General features: G+C 50.5%; 1 protein-coding gene across 1 annotated transcript in view; it reads right to left on the bottom strand.

Annotated features, from left to right (window-relative positions):
• Window positions 1–16,839, bottom strand: part of LOC105700729 (ets DNA-binding protein pokkuri) — a 29,600-nt gene extending 12,761 nt beyond the window's left edge. The window contains exon 1 of the mRNA XM_023432006.1: window positions 16,436–16,839. The gene's annotated coding sequence lies outside the window, so the exon portion shown is untranslated. The remainder of the gene's footprint in view (window positions 1–16,435) is intronic.
• Between the last annotated feature and the right edge of the window lie 1,331 nt (window positions 16,840–18,170).

Here is an 18,170-nt window from a genome sequence, read left to right on the forward strand (position 1 = left end):
GCCTAGAAATAATCGACATTAAAAGACGTCTTTTATCTGTAATCCATAAACAGCTGATAGACAGCTGACAGCTGATAGGTGATACAAAAGTGTGATATGCACGTACCAAAAAGTCAAAATATTTATTCAATTTTCCTCCAAACTAGATCCACCGAATTATCTGAAACGTTAACACGTGATTACGAAGGCTCTAAGGAAGAACGCGCTGCCCTGATATTTCATTTTTCGAATAAAAAATTATCTTCTAGTGGTTAGGCGAGATAAATGGAAATTTTTTTTCGAAAAATGAAATTTCACGAGCAGCACGTTCTTCCTTAGCGCCTCCATAATTACGTGTCAAAGTTTCAGATAATTACATGGACCCAGTTTGGAGAAAAGTTTTATAAATATGTTGACTTTGTTTTATATGTATATATCAAATTTTATTTATATATATAATATTATATATGTGATATATATATATATATCACTTTCATATCACCTTAAGCTTCGCAAGATCCACGGATCCCAGGCTTGAGAGTCACTGTCGAAGACCGGCGAACCGGCGGGGGAGAGAGAGAAAAAACAAGGAAAAAGAGAAAAAAGAAGAAAAACGCAACACCCCCGTTAAAGTAGCGCGCGCTCCACAGGTTGCCGCGGAAATCCATGAAATTATCCTGTTTACGCGCAATCCATAAAATGATTTTCCACGCGGCCGGCAACCGGTTCTATCGCGATCGCGGAGGAAAAGGCGATCCTTGAGGGGCCGTCGAGGAAGCCGCCTTCTGAAAACGCGGATAGAGAGGGGAACCAGGAAGTCGGGACCGAGGAAGGACCTTGGGCGGACCAGGATTTAAGAATCATTATAATATATCCATACAACATACACACGGCCAAGCGGGGGGCGCCCACGATACGCGCGCCTCTACGTACGTAATAACCTCTTACGTAGTTCCCCGCCTCGGGCTTCGCTTCCGGGTCGACCTCTCTCCCTCTCCCTCCCACCCTCCCCGCGGCCCCTCGCTCCGTCCTCGTCGCGCGGCCGCGCCTGTTGCCTTCCACCTTCCGCGCGCTCTGTCAATTCTCCCCGGAAAAAAGAAAAAAAGAAACCTTTCTCCTTTCCGCCGTTCCATTTCCCCATTATCTCGGGGTTTTTCCGCGCTCGCCATTATATCAAGGCTCGCTTCGCACCTTCTTGCCGGCTCGCCCCGCGGGAGCCCTTTTTTACCGACCCGGCGAAAACGGCATTTCTTTTTTGGCAGAGAGTTCGCGGCGCCGCCGACAGAGCGCGCGGCGCCTCCGATTAATTGTGCCGGTCCCTGGCGCTTCGACTCGTCTTAAGACGTTATAGAGTTTGTAGTAGCGATTGTTTTATTTATTTTTTTTTTAGTGAACGTGTTTTGACAAATTTTGACAAATTTCGTGGTCGTAGAGTGGCCTCACTCGTTGCGTAGAACGATATAACAGTCATCGAAGTGACCGCATCGTTCTGGCGTTCTTGTACGTCACCTCGGCTCAAGTTAAAATGTAATGTGGTTCATTTTTACGACGCGGTTCTTTTAAAGGGTATCTCATTGCCAGGAGTCTCGTTAATGCTCGGAGTTTCTACCGGTGTAAACTTGAAAGTTGCGATTTATTTGCATGCCCCTTTGGGGGCATGCAAATTTCGGTAGTATTTTTCATTCATTCGGATTTCCGGGCGAGAAGTTTAAATATAATTTTCTATGCCGTTGTTACAAATGGACAGTTAAGTTCTGCCGAGTTCTTGATCATCGTCAACGTAGGACTCGGCCCTCCGTTTCTATCCTCAACCCTCGCGTTAACCAGATTGCGATTCCGCGAATCACCCGCGCCGATTACGAGCTCTGACGCAGGATTTAGCAGTTGCCCGGTTTCCTCGATATTTTTCCGAGGGAGTCACCCCCCACCGCGTAGAAACGGAGAGGAAAATCGAGCCGCGTAACTCGCGTTACGCGAGGCGGCATAATAGCTCCCGGTTATGCGTGCGCGGGCATAAGCGCGGCCCGGCCGAGCCAAGCCGAGGGTACCCGAGGACGTCCGAACTCGGCCGGAGAAAGTCGAGCCGCGCGGCTACCCCCACTGCCCGGCAGTCGCGGGCCAGCCGTCTGCGCGTCTGGCCGGTAGATGGCGCGGCCGGGCCGCCGATCGCAGCGCCTCGGGTTCGCCGACCAGACCAAGGTCGCCCGGAGCGCCGGGCCGACGCATCGCGCCGCACTCTCCCGGCCATTTAATTGCGCTCGGGGGTTTAAAAAAGAAACGCACGAGGAAGGTCGCGGGGGCGCGAATCGCCCGCGGGAATCAAAACTCCCCGCGCTTCCGTGTTTACGGGCGCGCGTGCGCTATCGCGACCCGCTAAGATGCGTTACGTGGGGATCGCGTAAACGCACCGTCGGCCGGTGCGTGCCCCACAGTGCGTGCGCCGTCCCGGCCCGGAAGAGAAAATCCCCGACTCGAGGAAAACTCGACCTCGGGTGACCTCGAGAGACCGTTCGACCGGGGCTAAGGAAAGGGAACTTTCCGCCGCGGTTTCTTTCCCTACCGACGACCGGCCGACCTCCGTCGGGGCCAAGATGGCGGCCGGCCAGATATTCGGAAGGCCGCCGCGGATGCGTATATTCCTTTTTTTCGTTTTTTCCCTTTCGTTTTATTTTTTATTTTATTTTATTTTATTTTTTTCGCCAAGATGCCTGGCGCCGCGACGGTGACCCGCGCCTCGCGCGATAACCCGTTCCCCCGTGGGAGTGGGGCGACGAGCGAGGGGGATCTCTCGCGTCTCTCGAAATAGGGATCTCATCTTCGGCCAAATCCGGGAAAATAAAATCTAAGGTCCTGGGGGAGGGACGAGATTCCCACGAGGACTGGTCCGCGGTGCTAAAAATTCCGCGCTTATCAAGGTAACGTGGAATCCACGGACCTGTTCTTAAGTCCGACTATGAAAACAACTGGAATAAAAGTAAGAAGGAAACTGTTTTCTCCCTCTTTCCAGCTCTTTCTCACTTCCCGTGAAGGCGGTCGCTCGGACAACATGGCGGCGGCTTATCTAACGAAAGCAGAGGGAAAGGATAACCTCGCCTGCTTTCTTCTTACGGTGCTTTCGCAAGAATATCGGAAGAATAATTTAACCCATTTGCATCATTAGCGTATATATATATATATGTAAGCATATATATATATATGCTTACGCCATATACGCCACGCTTAGTTTTCCTGGTCACTATCACCGATGCGTATACATATATGCTCAATTTTACTGGTCACTATCATTTTCTGACGATTGAGATCAAGTCAATGACAGAGGGAAACGAGGAATAATCTCTCCGCGAGAACTATTGTCTCGGATAAACCTTATCATCTACTCGAAATCTTAGCCGCTGATTGTTCATACTTTATTCTGTTCGGACAATGTCCTCGAGTCATAAGACCCAAGCAATTAATTTGCTGAATTTCAAACTTATATNTATATATGTTCTCGGCCACGCGTAGACCAACTTGTAAGTCTCGTAATAAAGCGCGCCGATAAACGGCCGACGACATGTCCCTATATCCCTCTCTAAGAACTCCCCACAAATCTCAAGTAATCGTCCATAACTGCCCCCTCGTCTTCCCATTGCATCTACGCTTGTCATCACATCTCATTATTACCGCATCTCGTATTTCCTCATAATTACCATCAATTCCGAGCAACAACCTTCCCACAAGCTTAGAATCAAATCTAAGTCCAGCTGGTCATTACCACACATTTCTCCCGTTAACCACCCATACATACAAACCGCGGGCCCAGGCAAATATAAACCACTATCTCTGAGCCCGGAGGGCACCTGTGGTCCATCTTCCGACCTGGACCCCCGACCCTCGCGCCACCTTCCCGATACCGTTACGCGAGGAAAACACCCCGAGGCAGAGGTGTCGCTCTGCCGATATCCCCGATAACGAGCGACCCATGGGTGAGAGAGATACGGTCCAGCGGCGAAAAGAAGAGAAAAAAGAAACGAGAGGGAAAAAAACAGAAAGAAAGAGAAAGAAAGAAAGAAATCGCGCGAGATAAAGGCCCGAGAGATGCGTGCGTTGAGACGCGAAACCCTCCTGCCCCCCCCTCTGCCGTCCCCGATAATCCCACGGCGACGTGCCGCTATCTCGGGGCGTTAAAGGAGGGTCCCTCGTGATCGCGGAGTAAACCGAGTACTGCGCATGCGCGCGCGCGCGCCCGCATCTCGGAGCGCCCCCCTTCCGTCCCCTCTCGCGGCGTGGCGCGGAGATTCAAGCGGCTCGGCGGGGAGTGGTGGGGGGGGGCTGCGCGCGGCCGCGGGGTGGGGGGAGCCGGCCGGCCAGTGGTCGGGCGGTGCTCTCGGGTGACGCACGCGACGCGGGAGAGAGAGCGGAAGGAGCGCGACAACCTGTTACGCCGCGTCGCCGTCGTCCTCGAGTGAGCGCCACTGGCCGTGGCCACAAAGGGAGCACGCCGAGGCTGCGCCCCGCGGCCTGCACGTGCACACGAGCCGACCGGAAGTCGATAAAAAGCCCGGGGGTTCACCCTCGTCACTCGGCACCGGCTCCTCGTCATGGGAACGGGCCCTTGCGTGCCGGTCCAGGCCGCCTTCAAAACCTGCCCGAAGAGGCTCCGGCTCCCTCGAGTGCCCGCCGATCCTCCCCTCCGTTTTTCCTCCTCGCTCCCCGCCTCCACCGAGGGAGCGCGCTAATTGAGTCGTTCCGCGGCAGTCAGAGTGGACGGACGGATTTTCGCCGGGGACCTCTAGGCGACGCTCAACCCTTGTGGATTGCACAGATTATACTTTCTTTCTCTCTCTCTCTCTGTCTCTTTCTAGGGCGGGGCGGCCGGGAGATTGAAAAGTCCCGGCCGCCTCGCTCACCCCGGGGTCCCTCGGGACCCGCGGCCACTTTGAAGGGCGGCCTTCCTCCCTTCCCGGAACTTCCTAATCCCCGTTTTCATCGGGGGAGGGAGAGGGAGACGCGAGCGCGTTTCTGCTCGGCCGCCTCTACTCTCCGCTACTTCGCCCGGCCGGAAACGGGGAGCGCGACCCGGTGTTCTTGGATCCTCTTTCCCCGTCTTTCTTTCTCTCTCTCTCCCTCTACGCCCGAAATCCGTCGTCCGAGCCCCGTCTCTCCCCCTTAGGTGGGGATTTAATAACGAGGAGAGGGCCCGAGTTAATTGCGCCCCGCCAGATGGGCGCCGCGTCTGCGCACACCTGACCGCGCGGGGATTATCCCGAGGAAGAGGCGGCGCACCCGGGAAACCCGCAGGTAGTAGTTCCCCGTGACGCCGACCTGCCGCCATTGTCGAGTCACTCGCCGAGGATTAATCCCCGCCCCGGGGCTCCTGATACTGCCGGGAAATCCTCCCGGTGTCAATGGGCCTCCAGCGCGCGGTTTGTGTGCTTTTCCACTTTCCTCCTTTTGCTCGTNATAAGCCCCTCTCTCTCTTCGCTGATCGTCCAAGGGCTCTTCACGCTTTTCAGGGGCCGGGGGCAAATCGCTCCGTGGGACCCCGGGTGCCAAGGGCGATAAAACGGCGATATCGCGGCCGATCGGCGATTAAGCAGGATGCCACCCGTAAATTGTCCGCCGCTCGTCCGCCAGACAGGAAGAGGATGCTCGACTCGTGGACGCGATTAAATCGCCGGGGCCGACGCCGAGCCGCGATTACGGAGTCTCGGCGAATCATTCCCACAACGATAAGACGCCCGGGCCCCGTGGCCGCGGCTCGGTCGCTAACGGTCGCCGTTAAAGGGTGTAACGACGCGGTGGGAACTACGCCGTCGCCGTTACCGAATTGCGAGGTCTACGATGTCTTTACAACGTGTAGTAATATGTAGTAATATGTAATAATATGTAATATATAGCGATATACTGGTATAGTGTAATGTGTACCCTCTAAACAAAAAAAAATGTTAAACTCGTAGGTGTCTTTGCAGTACCCTCAAATTTCTTTACAACGAAAATACCAGGATGACGTCTCTTTCACGTTACATTGTAATACTAATATTGATTATTATCATTATACCCCCGTATAAAGAATCGTTACCAAACCAACAGGTATCATTATTTTCCTTCTTTTTAAAATCTAGGTATAATGAAAACTGGAAGGCCGAGGTCGCATCATACGTTACGTTCCGCCATTAAACGCGAGGATACCTTTGAGAGACTTTCATTGTTTTTTAGAATCATCGACATCGTCGCGCGAGGACCGCGCCACTTTTAGGCCTCTACATAACGACGATTATGACGTATATACTTTGTATTAAATCTCGTTATCATTTGAAACGCGAATATCGCTTCGCCCTTATTACATATTATATATATACTTGCTTATTACAAATATGTACTTTGTATTAAATCTCGTTACCATTTGCAATGATACATCCGCGAAGTTATTCCCCTCGCTCGCGAATACCGTTTTGCCCTTATTACATATTACATATATACTTTGTATTAAATCTCGTTACCATTTGCAATGATACATCCGCGGAGTTGTTCCCCTCGCTCCAACATCCCCGGGAAAACCCGGATATCGTTTTGCTCTTATTACATATTACATATATACTTGCTTATTACAAATATATACTTTGTATAAAATCTCGTTACCATTTGCAATGATACATATGCGGAGTTGTTCCCCTCGCTCCAATATCGCCGGAAAAACGCGAATATCGTTTTGCCCTTATTACATATTACATATATACTTGCTTATTACAAATATATACTTTGTATAAAATCTCGTTACCATTTGCAATGATACATCCGCGGAGTTGTTCCCCTCGGTCCAATATCCCCTGGAAAACCCGGATATCGCTTCGCCCTTCCCACGTGACATTCCTACAATTAATATACGTCCGTAAGGGAAAGAAAAGGGGGAAAAAAAAATGTCTCTACCGAACGCAAAAAGACACGTCCGCAGAATTCTTTCTCGTTACCAAGAGTGACATCGAAGCGAGACGCACGCGACGTGGCCGCACCTAATCTCCGCGTCACACCGCGACGACGTCGAGTACTGCCAAGCGAGGAGAGGAAAACGGCCGGGACTTCCGGGCTGGCCGAGTTTCCCGTGGCCCGGGGATGTACCGAGAAGAAGAGTCTGCCGAAGACAAGAGATGAGAAGAGAAGAGAGAGAGAGAAAGAGCGCGTCTAAATCGAGTCAAGCCCTGCCAGGGCGACGCGTCCGCGGAAGCCGCGAGGTAAAGGCGAGTAAGGGCGAGTAAACGGGAATAAAGGCGAATAAATGTAAATAATCGCGAATAAGTGTAAGTGAACGCGAGTAGATGTAAGGGAACGCGAGTAGATGTAAGTGAGTGCGAGTAGATGTAAGTGAGTGCGAGTAGATGTAAGTGAGTGCGAGTAGATGTAAGTGAACGCGCGTAAACTCAAGTAAATGCGAGTAAATTCAAATAAATGCAAGTGAACGCGAGTAAACTCGAGAAAATTCAAATAAAGGCAAGTAATGCGAGTAAATTCAGATAAAGGCAAGTAATGCGAGTAAATTCAAATAAAGGCAAGTAAATGCGCGTAAATTCAAATAAAGGCAAGTAACCCGAGTAAACCCAAGTAAACGCGCGTAAGCTCAATTAAATGCGAGTAAATTCAAATGAATGCAAGTAAACCCAAGTAAACGCAAGTAAATGCGAGTAAATTCAAATGAATGCAAGCGAACACGAATAAACGCGAGTAAGTTCAAGTAAATGCGAGTAAGTTCAAACAAAAATGCGAGTAAACCCAAGTTAACTCAAGTAAATGCGAGTAAATTCAAATGAATGCAAATAAAAGCGAGTGACCTCAAGTAAATGCGAGGAAGTCCAAGCAAATGCAAGCGAACGCGAGTAAGCCCAAGTAAATGGGCGTTAAATTGAAAGAAATGCAAGTAAACGGTAGGTAAACGCGACTAAGGGCGCGGGTACCGCGCGAATCCCGGCGCGGTCCGTTGGGTACATATAAATATGCCAGGAGGAAGTGTGTACAATAATAGATCGGCAAGTGGGGGGGTAACCGGGGCGCGAAGAGAGGCTGGAGGAGGGAGGGGCGGAATAAGAATAATACTGCCTTGGGCTTTCTGCGTGGGGTCGGGAAGGAGGGCTCCCTCGTCGCCCCGGCGACGGGGAAGAGGGCGTCCTCGTCGCCTGTCCCGGATCCGATTCGTAATAATAGTTATCCGACGGAAAGGAATGCGTGAGCCCGGCCCGGCTAATGCCATCCCTCTCGCACCCGCGGGCTCCCCACGGCTATCGTTCTCTCCTTCTCTCTCTCTCGCTCTTTCCCGGCGTCGCTCCCGCGGCGCTGAAGAGAGACGGAAGGCCGGCCGGCAAGAAAGACGCGCGCGTTCTCCCGGAGCACTCGGACGGACCGGATGCCATCCATCGCGTCGGTCGCGCTTCCTTTTGCTCGCCTCTTCCTCTCTCCCGATGGAGGGGGGGGCAGACGGAGAGAGGCGCGGACCCAGCCTCCGCTCGAGAGGCCCGCGCATCGTCCCAAGGCCCGCACTTCCGGTACCGACCGGTTCTCCGTCTCCCTCTCTGTCGGCTCCTCTGCCCCCCCCCTCTCTCTTCCCCCCTCGACCTCTCTCTCGCTCCTTTCCCGGGAAAGAGCATCCTTGCCCGCCCGAGGGCGGGCAAGAAACCGAGCCGCGGCCGGGAGACGGGGTCCCGTTAATTGGGCCCACATTCCGCAGGCGGTCCCCCCCCACCACCCCCAGAGGGGGCCCCCGTCGACGGAGGCGACCCGGCCGACGGAAACGCCCGGCGACCCCGTCCGCGCGAGAGGACCGCTGCGATATGGGGAGAAAAAAAAAGGGGGGGGGGCACGGAAGGGAGGAGGAAAGATCGAGGGACAGGAAGAGAACCACTGATGCAGGGAGGAAGGCACGTCGAGAGGAAAGAGAGGAGAGAGTGGAAGAGGGAGACGAGGATGGAGAGAGGGATGCCGCCGGAAATAAGAGGAAACGAAACCCGGGAGAGGGGAGGAATCGAGGGAAACCGGGAGAGAGAGAGAGAGAACAATACGCGCGCAAAAAGTGGAAAGGATCTCCGGGAAAGGGTGGAGGAGGGTATAAAATCGAGCGAAGAAGAGGGAGCGCCTTCGAGGGAAAGGGAGAGAATATATGTGCCCATAATTATGAAAGTGGTCTAAGTCATAGATTTTTTGTTTCGAAATTACATTGAATTAATTTCGTTTGAAATAATATGGCGTGAAATAACTGATAAACTCATTTTTTTTTTTTTTTTTAATTTTGACTTAGACCACTTTCATAATTATGGGCACATATCACGCGAGATCGACGGAGAACCTCTGAGAGAACGTAAAAAAAATATATATATATATATATAATAAGAAAAGAAAATGAAAGGGAAGAGAATCGAAAGAAAGTGAATTCAGAGACAACGGGTGCGCGAATAAAGAGGGAGACCGGTGTACCTCTGAGGGGAAAAAGAGAAGAAAGAAAAACAAGATAAACAGGGGAGAGAGGGACTCAAAGGGGAGAAATTAAGAGCGCCCTCGATCGCGGGGGTGAGCGACGCCCCGAACTTCGCCCCCTTCCTCCCTCCTCCTCCTCCCCCCCGGATTTAGAGGGGGCTAATGGGCTCCGGCGTTACCGCGATAAGGGGGCGAGGGGAGCCGAGCGGGGGGAGGGAGGGTTACCCAAAGTTTCCAGAGCGGTTCGCTCTTTGATCCGTCGTTGCACGGGGGGGAAGGGTGGGGTTCGGGAGGGGGGGACCCCAAAGGTGGCGTTCCACGGGACCGTAAAAGGCACTTCCGAGGGAAGAAAGGAATCCTGCCACTCTCTATAGCTCCCGGGCCGACGAGGCGAGAGGAAATGGTTCTCCTCCGGTCATGTAAAAGTCCCCTAACCCAAATTTTCGGGCCGGAAAATCGAGCGACTTCCGGTAAGCCGGCACCCGTATATCGATTCTACCGGGTTTCTATCGATATACTTCCCTGTCGTTCTTCCGCCCTCTTTTATGGTCCTGTTTGTCGAGAAACACCCGGCAGCGTCTCGGACAAGTACACACGCGGGACCTCGACGTACCGCCGAGTCTCTTTACTCGAGACATGGCCTATATCGGGCACGTCGTTTTCTTTAACCCTTTGCGGTCCTATGTCGAGGCTGATTCGACATTTGCAAGGGGATTTCAGAATTTCGGACCGCAAAGGGTTAAGGTGAAGCGTGGCGCCCTTCAAATCAGTCGATTAAAATACACCTTTTTTTTTTTAAGGGTATTAGACCAAACTATCCGAAACTTTGACACGTCACTCCTGATCATCTAAGAATTGTCCTGACACATTGAAAATTTGGATTTTTCGAAGAAAAAATGTTTAACTCAGCTCAGACCAGAATCAAAATGGCGTCGAGCTCTCATATTTCGATCGATATACAATTATCGAGGGCTCTGATATGAGAATCGAAAGGACCAGGACAATTTTACGACAATGTAGAACACTCTGGTAATCGATAAACTCGCATTTGAACGGGATAAAGGGAAAAAAGTGTCGTATGCGCTTCTATGCCATAATGATGGTAATACGAGGTCTTCATAACTATTGTACGAAAAGAACAGGTAGAATATGCCATTTGGTACAGTGGTGGACATAAATGCCTTCCTTGGGAGTACGGTGCCGCCGGTGCAACATGGGAAGGCATTCATGTCCGCCGGGGTACAATACCTGATATAATTCAACCCAGCTGTCAATATAAAAACCAACGTCGGCAACGTAGGCATTTAGAAAAATCTTCTATATCGACGTCGATCAAGTTCCTCGACGTGTTTCACTTCACCTTAACCCTTAGAAAAGTGTACGTAGAAAGGGAAGTCATGGTCAAGAAGACGTTGTTCGGGTTGAAGACGTAAGTACGAACGCCGAAAACTGCCGACGCGCAGGGTGCATCCTTTCGCCGCGGTGTCGCGTCCAGTACTGACTGCCGGCGGAGCGGGCCGCCGTAACGAAAGGGTTAAACAGCGATTTCGTTAAGGTGATATGAAAGTGGCGTCGAAGAGGTTTTTGTTTATAAAGCTTTTCTCTCAAGTCAGTTTACATAATAGTGCGAAACTTTACAACGTGAATAGGGCGACTATAAAGAAGGTCCTGAAACTGATGAAATTTCAATTCTTTTCCAATTTGTTTATAGGCATTTTAAAAATAGTTTGTAAAAAATGAAATTTACCGAGTTTCAGGACCTACCTTAGGGTCTCCATATTCACGTTTTAAAGTATGAAACGATTTGAGACACCCGGTTCGTAGAAAAGTCTTATCAACGATTGAGCTTTCGGATGCCATTTTCACATCCCCTTAAAGTATACCTATATCGTTAAATTTCACCTAGATACAGGTTATACAAAGTTCCGTGGGCATGGTTCACTCGTCGCTGAAAATGGAGTAGGAAAGCCCAGAGAAAAAAAAAAAAGAAGCGTTCATTCCACGGACGTGTATTATCCCTGTAATGGCAATCGACGAATCAAATTATTCGTCGCAAGTTGTCTCGCTCTTATTTCACGCTTAATTATTACATACGAGCCACGCGGACCAAAGGAAAGAAGAAAAAAAAAATATATTTATATGTACGTCTTTTCGCCTTCATTTTCAACAAAGATGGCGATCCGTAAACCATGGCCAGGAATTCTGTAGTATCCCTATCGAGCGAGAGATATACAAAGTTTACATTGAAATATTGTTACAAGTCCCGCGTACGAACGCGTACGCAGGAATATTGTTACATCTCTTATATAAAGAGGAAGAGAAATATATATATAGTATATAATATATATATATAACAGGTGACGAGGAGCGACAACGACACTCCTCGCGTAATACGGCGAGCAAAGCAAATACGGAGGACGCCGGGAGGGGATCAAAGGGGGGGGGGACGATACAGAGGGATGGCGGGGGGGATTCACGGAGTCGCTTTTATCTCGATCTTAACGATCGATCCCTCCACCCGTGGCGGCCTCCTCCCCCTTCCTTACCTCCCCCCGGGTGCCGAGAAAATCTCGCCTCGCTCCCCTCGCTTCCGGGTTGCCGGCCGCTCTTCCGGTTAGTTCCACGGAATTGCGTCCCTTCCTTCGGGCTCGTTCCTTCCGCTCCCTCGGGTCTCCCCTCTTCCCTACTTCGCGTCCCTAGGGACCGGGGATTTTCAATTCTGGCTACGACCTCCCTTCCCGTTTTATATACGCACGTGTTCCATATCCGATCTGTATATACGTCCCCGTAATGATCGCTCCGCGTTATTACACGTATACGAGAATTCCTCGTTAATAAGGAAAACCGACAAATTGTACGGGAAAGCATTTTGCAGGTTTTCTTTCCCATGAAGTTGCCTTTTTAAATTGTATTCGCCTGCGGTTTAGAATTCCCAACTCGGTCCTCTTTGGATTACTCGTGATTACTCGTATACGAGAATTCCCTATTAATATGGAAAACCGACAAATTGTCTGGAAAAACATTTTGCATGTTTTCTTTCCCATGAAGTTGCCTTTTTAAATTGTATTCGCTTGCGGTTTAGAATTCCCAACTCGGTCCTCTTTGGATTACTCGTGATTACGCTTATACGAGAATTCCACATTAATAAGGAAAACCGGCAAATTGTCTGGAAAAACATTTTGCATGTTTTCTTTCCCATGATGTTGCCTTTTTAAATTGTATTCGCCTGCGGTTTAGAATTCCCAACTCGGCCCGTGATTACTCGTATACGAGAATTCCACATTAATAAGGAAAACCGGCAAATTGTCTGGAAAAACATTTTGCATGTTTTCTTTCCCATGAAGTTGCTATTAAACACTTTAAGGAGGTGAAACCACCATCCAAGGTAAGGCATGTCCAGGAGCGATTTGACAGTTCCACCCACAAGAAAATAATATTTTGATTACAGAGGGACCCCCTGCGCCATCTGTGATTTCCAGGTCAATTAAATTTTCACTCCGAGACCTCGTCTTCCCATCGTTTTACCATAGAAGCGCACACGACACTTTTTTTTGCCTTTATCCCGTTCAAATGCGAGTTTATCGATTACCGGAGTGTTCTAAATTGTCATAAAATTGTCCTGACCCTTTCGTTTCTCATATCAGAGCCTTCGATAATTGTATATTCGTCGAAATATAAGAGCTCGACGCCATTTTGGTTCTGGTCTGGACTGAGTCAAAAAATTGTTTGGAAAAATCCAAATTTTGAATGTGCCAGGACAACTCTTAGATGATCAGGAGTGATGTGTCAAAGTTTCGGACAGTTTGGTCTAATACCCTTAAAAAAAAGTGTTGTATTCGAATCGACTGATTTGAAGGGGGGTTTCACTTCACCTTAAGTAGGGGGGACGAGTAGATCGACTCGCGTCCGATCGGCGAATCGATCAGGCCTTGCGACGAGTCAGCGATAAGCGGCTCGCGGGCCTCGCGGAGCGAAAAGTCCAAGGTCAGCGGGCCGCCGGGGCCACGGGGTGAGGGGGAGCGAGAGGGAGGGAGGCGCGACGCTGCGAGCGGGAGAGAGAGGGAGCGCGGCTTTACCGTTCTAAGGCGCGACGACGGCGGCCCTGGGATCGCCGAGGGTTGAAGTCACACGCCGTTTACTCGCTTCTCTCTCGCTTCCCTTATTTCCCCCACTCCGCTGTCTCGGTTTCCTCCACTCGCATTATACGGAAAACACGATTTTATATACACGTACACTAGCGGACATGAATGCCCTCCTACCGTACATTGGCAGCAGAATATCCGGAAGGAAGGCATTCATGTCCGCCACTGTACATATCACGTAGAAGTGTACTAAGTCCATATATAAAAATTCGAGAAAAAAAAAAGCCGTCACGAGATGAAAGTGATATTAAAAAAGAGAGTAACTGTACATTAGTAAAACCTAGAGTTAAACCTATTTGTACGTAGGTAAAGTAAATGTATGAGGATATGTCGAAAGAGATGGGCCGAGTTGGAGCATAAAACATTACGCATCGATCAACTGGTTGGCCGTAAATATTAGAGAATTCTAGAACACTTCGTTCTGTGAACGGGTTATATATGTAATAAAGTTCATTTTAGGATGTTAACCTGGATAAAAGACCCGCCGCCATCTTGGATCATCGCTAGAGCACTTAAATTCGAAACGATTCTAACTGTAGAGTCGATCTGTAAACGGCTCGTATCTGTAATAAACTTCATTTTGGGAGTTAACTTCAATAAAAGACTCGCCGCCATTTTAGATCTTCCCTAGAAAACTAAAATTCGAAACGATTCTAACAGTTAATTCAATTATTCTGATCTGTAAACGGCTCGTATCTGTAATAAACTTCCTGTCGGAAGTCAATTTCGATAAAAGACTCGTCGCCATTTTGGATCTTCCCTAGAGAACTAATATTCAAAACGATTCTAACAGCGGAGTCAATTATTCTGACCTGTAGACGGCACATATATGCGATAAACTTCCTTTCGGAAGTCCACTTCGATGAAAGACTCGCCGCCATTTTGTATCATCGCTAGAGAACTAAAATTCGAAACGATTCTAACGGTAGAGTCGATCTGTAAACGGCTCGTATCTGTAATAAACTTCATTTTGGGAGTTAACTTCAATAAAAGACTCGCCGCCATTTTAGATCTTCCCTAGAAAACTAAAATTCGAAACGATTCTAACAGTTAATTCAATTATTCTGATCTGTAAACGGCTCGTATCTGTAATGAACTTCCTTTCCGGAGTCAATTTCGGTAAACGACCCGCCGCCATCTTGGATCTTCGCCCTTCGGAGGACTTCCGTCTCCCGCTTCCCACCGCTCGTTATCGGCCGTCTCGGAGTACGCGCTCATAGGCGCGCGCACCTAGGCGAGTGGCGCGTACGCGATCGCGCGAGGGGTATTTATATCGCGCGTACTCTTGCACCCGTGTCTTCCCGTCGCTACTTCCCGAGTTTATAAACAACGATTCCGTTGTGCCCGCTTCCACGAGCCGTGCGTACATATCGATCGCCTTCCTTCCGTCCCGAGTCGATCGCGCATCGACCGTTCAAATTAAATCAAAACCTTTCCTCGACAATCCACGATATCCCCTTAAAACCAATTTTACCAGAAACGTATTCCAAAAGCTGCGAAGAATGACGATGTCGATTCTTCTCGAATCGAACTCGCAACATTACGGGCAAATTAACGGCCCTTAATTTAACGCTATCGCCCTAACGGACAATATTTTTTATATTAAACAACGAATCCGATTTCGGCTTTAACGGACACTATTTTTTTTATATCAAACGAATGCGACCGACTCTAACGGACAATATTTTTTATATTAAACAACAAAACAGATCTCCACTCTAACGGACACTATGTTTTATATTAAACAACGACTCCGATATCGACTTCCGACATAAGTTTTCTCGACTCGGAGACTCGCAAACTCGAAATTCGAGAGTCACGTTTCATTTCAATTTCAAATTTCATTCCGCGAGAATTAACGTCCCCACTCGACGGTGAAAAATCGAAAATACCGAAATAACCTTGTTTTGCAACGGCAAATAAAAAAGGGAACTTCGAGTTTCACGAGTTTCGGCAATTTTCCCCGACTTTCCAGGTTTTTCCGTTTTATCTGGCGGTAAAAATTTCGCTGTTTCAGGCGGCGTAAACAAACAGGGAAATTGGGTTGTCTCAAAATATCGTGTGGTTTCCTTTCTTATTTTTCATTTAAAGCAAAAATAAACATAATCAATGACATTGGCGCAATTTTGAATCTAAGAAAAAACCGCAGGAAATTACCAGACAACCTAATACATGGCGGACGGGATTGTTCGCATCGAGTTCTATACCTAGTGGAGCATTCCTGAGAAACTTGAGGATGACTCGAGTGGGACGAGAAGAAGGAAGTAAATTGAGTAATTACTCGCTCGCCTAGTGGCGATGGCGAGCTCTAAACTTTGGGCGCAAAACGGCTCGACCGACCGGGAGATCGAGTCGACGGGGAGAGACTAATCGCTGGTCAAATATGCGGCTAAAAATAGCGCCGCCCGACAAGGTTGGTCTCCATCTCGCGAAGTTCCGCGGCGAAGACGGAGTGGATAAATTTTCGGGGATTTCAGGGGAACATACGAATATTCGCAGCGCCCTGGAGTGATCGTTAGAACGCGTCCAGGAGGCAGGCTCGAGATTCGAAGTCCGACCGCGCACTCTCCGTAAATCATTTCGAGGTTAGGTACACAGGTTGAGGTATTTATGGTAATTACGGTACACCAAGATCCCAGGTGGCGTTCGCGCGCGCGTATTAGCGACTTGGCGCGAAACCCGGCCGAGGAAGAGGGTGGAAGAGGACATAGCAAACGATGTTAAGAAAGGAGTGAAGGTTCGACGTCGCGTAGATAAAAAACGGGCCGTGTCAGGGAACAACGTGGCGGCAGAGCGCAACGTTATCGACCGCCGGTACCCCTAATATATCGCTAAGAAGTATCGAGGAAGATTCCTCGCGGATGGGGGCGAATTACCTTGGATCCCGTCGGATTCTGATATCCCTGATAACTAGAGTGTCGAGCGGCGCGCCTCGCTCCAGGAGTGTGCTCGGCGCTCCCCACTGTTCATTGGTCGGGTATTCCACAGGTCACGAACTCGCGAGACGTCCCTCACACTCGCGGCGCGGTCACTGGCGCACTCGCCGCGCGGATCGCTGGCGTCGCGCACGTGCGGGCGGCGGAATTCCGCAGTTTGCAAGTCTCCGTTAGCCGTCGGCCGGGGCGTGTTACTCTCGGCGAGGAGCGGCAACGGGTAATGCGACGACGGGGTGCGCTAACCTCGCACGGTTGCACAGAGACCAACGGGCACGGGGCGCGCGCGCGTCGGTACCGTCACGTCTCGAGGCTGGCAAGCGACTGAGCGGCCGGCCGTCACTCCGGCTACGAGGTGCCGTTGCCGTGTGGCTCTAGGAAGCGCCGAGTGGAAGGCTCCCCCCCACTCCCGGCCGCGCGAGGGGAATCTCGGCGCGCGCAGCGCCGATTGGCCGGCGGCCGACCACCCCGCGCTCCCATTGGTCGGCCGCTCAGCCGCCGAGCGGAAATAGTCCAAGTCGCCGCGGAGTGGGGGGCGCGCGCGGCCGCGGAGTGGGGGTAGCCCACTTCCTCGTAGCTTCCTCGTAGCTTCCTCGTAAGCGCGGCCAAGTGCGATTACCGCGGGTCGCCCCGCCGGACGCGCCGTCGAGGAGGCGAGCCCTTTTTTCGCCGACCTTGACCCCGGCCGACTCTCTACTTCCACCTTCGCTTTTCCAGCCTCGAGTTTCCAACCTCCTCCCGCGAGGGACAAAGGGCTCCTAGAGTGATCGATCGCTCCCACCGTTATCTCGATCTCCGGGAGATGAGATCTTGAGCTAATGGGACGTAACCTTCCCCCGCGTCTTCGCCGCAGCTAGGACGCCGAATATAAAATAATAAGTCAAAATAGCGGGCCGTTACTTCCGGCCGATAACGCGCCTCGGTCTATTGCAGGATTATGGGACTAAAAAGAAGTAGGGACGCCCGACGCGCCAGACGTAAATATTTTCTGGACGTCGGCTCCATGGGCGCCGCGACGCTCCCGAGTCCCTCGGGACAGGGCGAGGGGACGGCGCCGGCAGCTTCCTATGGACCCCGGAAACAAAGAACTTCCGGCGACGACCGCCTGGCCGTTATTGACCTCCGAGACAATGCCGGACGAGGTCCGCGCGGCGACGCCGGCGTCGCGACGAGTCCAAGGTCCCGGAAGAAGGACGCCGGGTCGTCGCTTAAGCAAATTCCTCGTCCGACCGCGCGTTTCTTTTTTTCCGACTCGGAAGACAAAGCACTTCCGCGCTATCCCCGCTGCGTAACGTCGGTCCTAACCTCACTTTTCTCGCTCGATTTAACCTAACCTCCCTTTCCCGCCTTTCCGCCCTCAGGACGACCTCCCCTCTCCGCTCACATTGGCCTAACCTTCCTTCTCTCCAAGAGGGTGACCTAACCTTACTTGTCCCTCTCACTTGTCCTCTTCCAGAACAACCTAACCCTATTTTTCTCGCACCCGTTTTGCCTTCTGAATTTTTCGGGGTGTAGAGCGAAAGAGATCTTACATGGAGAAGTGAAGGAGGTAAGTCAAAGGGACAAAGGCAAAATGATCGGGCTTATTCCAAGAATCACGGGCGAGAAGATGATTGTTTAGAAGACCCCTAAACAGCTGATACGACTAGACCAAGACTGTCCTTACGAACAGTGGACA

The sequence above is a fragment of the Orussus abietinus genome, unplaced genomic scaffold, assembly GCF_000612105.2.
Source record: "Orussus abietinus isolate OABI.00-Male unplaced genomic scaffold, Oabi_2.0 scaffold207, whole genome shotgun sequence".
Taxonomy (NCBI): domain Eukaryota; kingdom Metazoa; phylum Arthropoda; class Insecta; order Hymenoptera; family Orussidae; genus Orussus; species Orussus abietinus.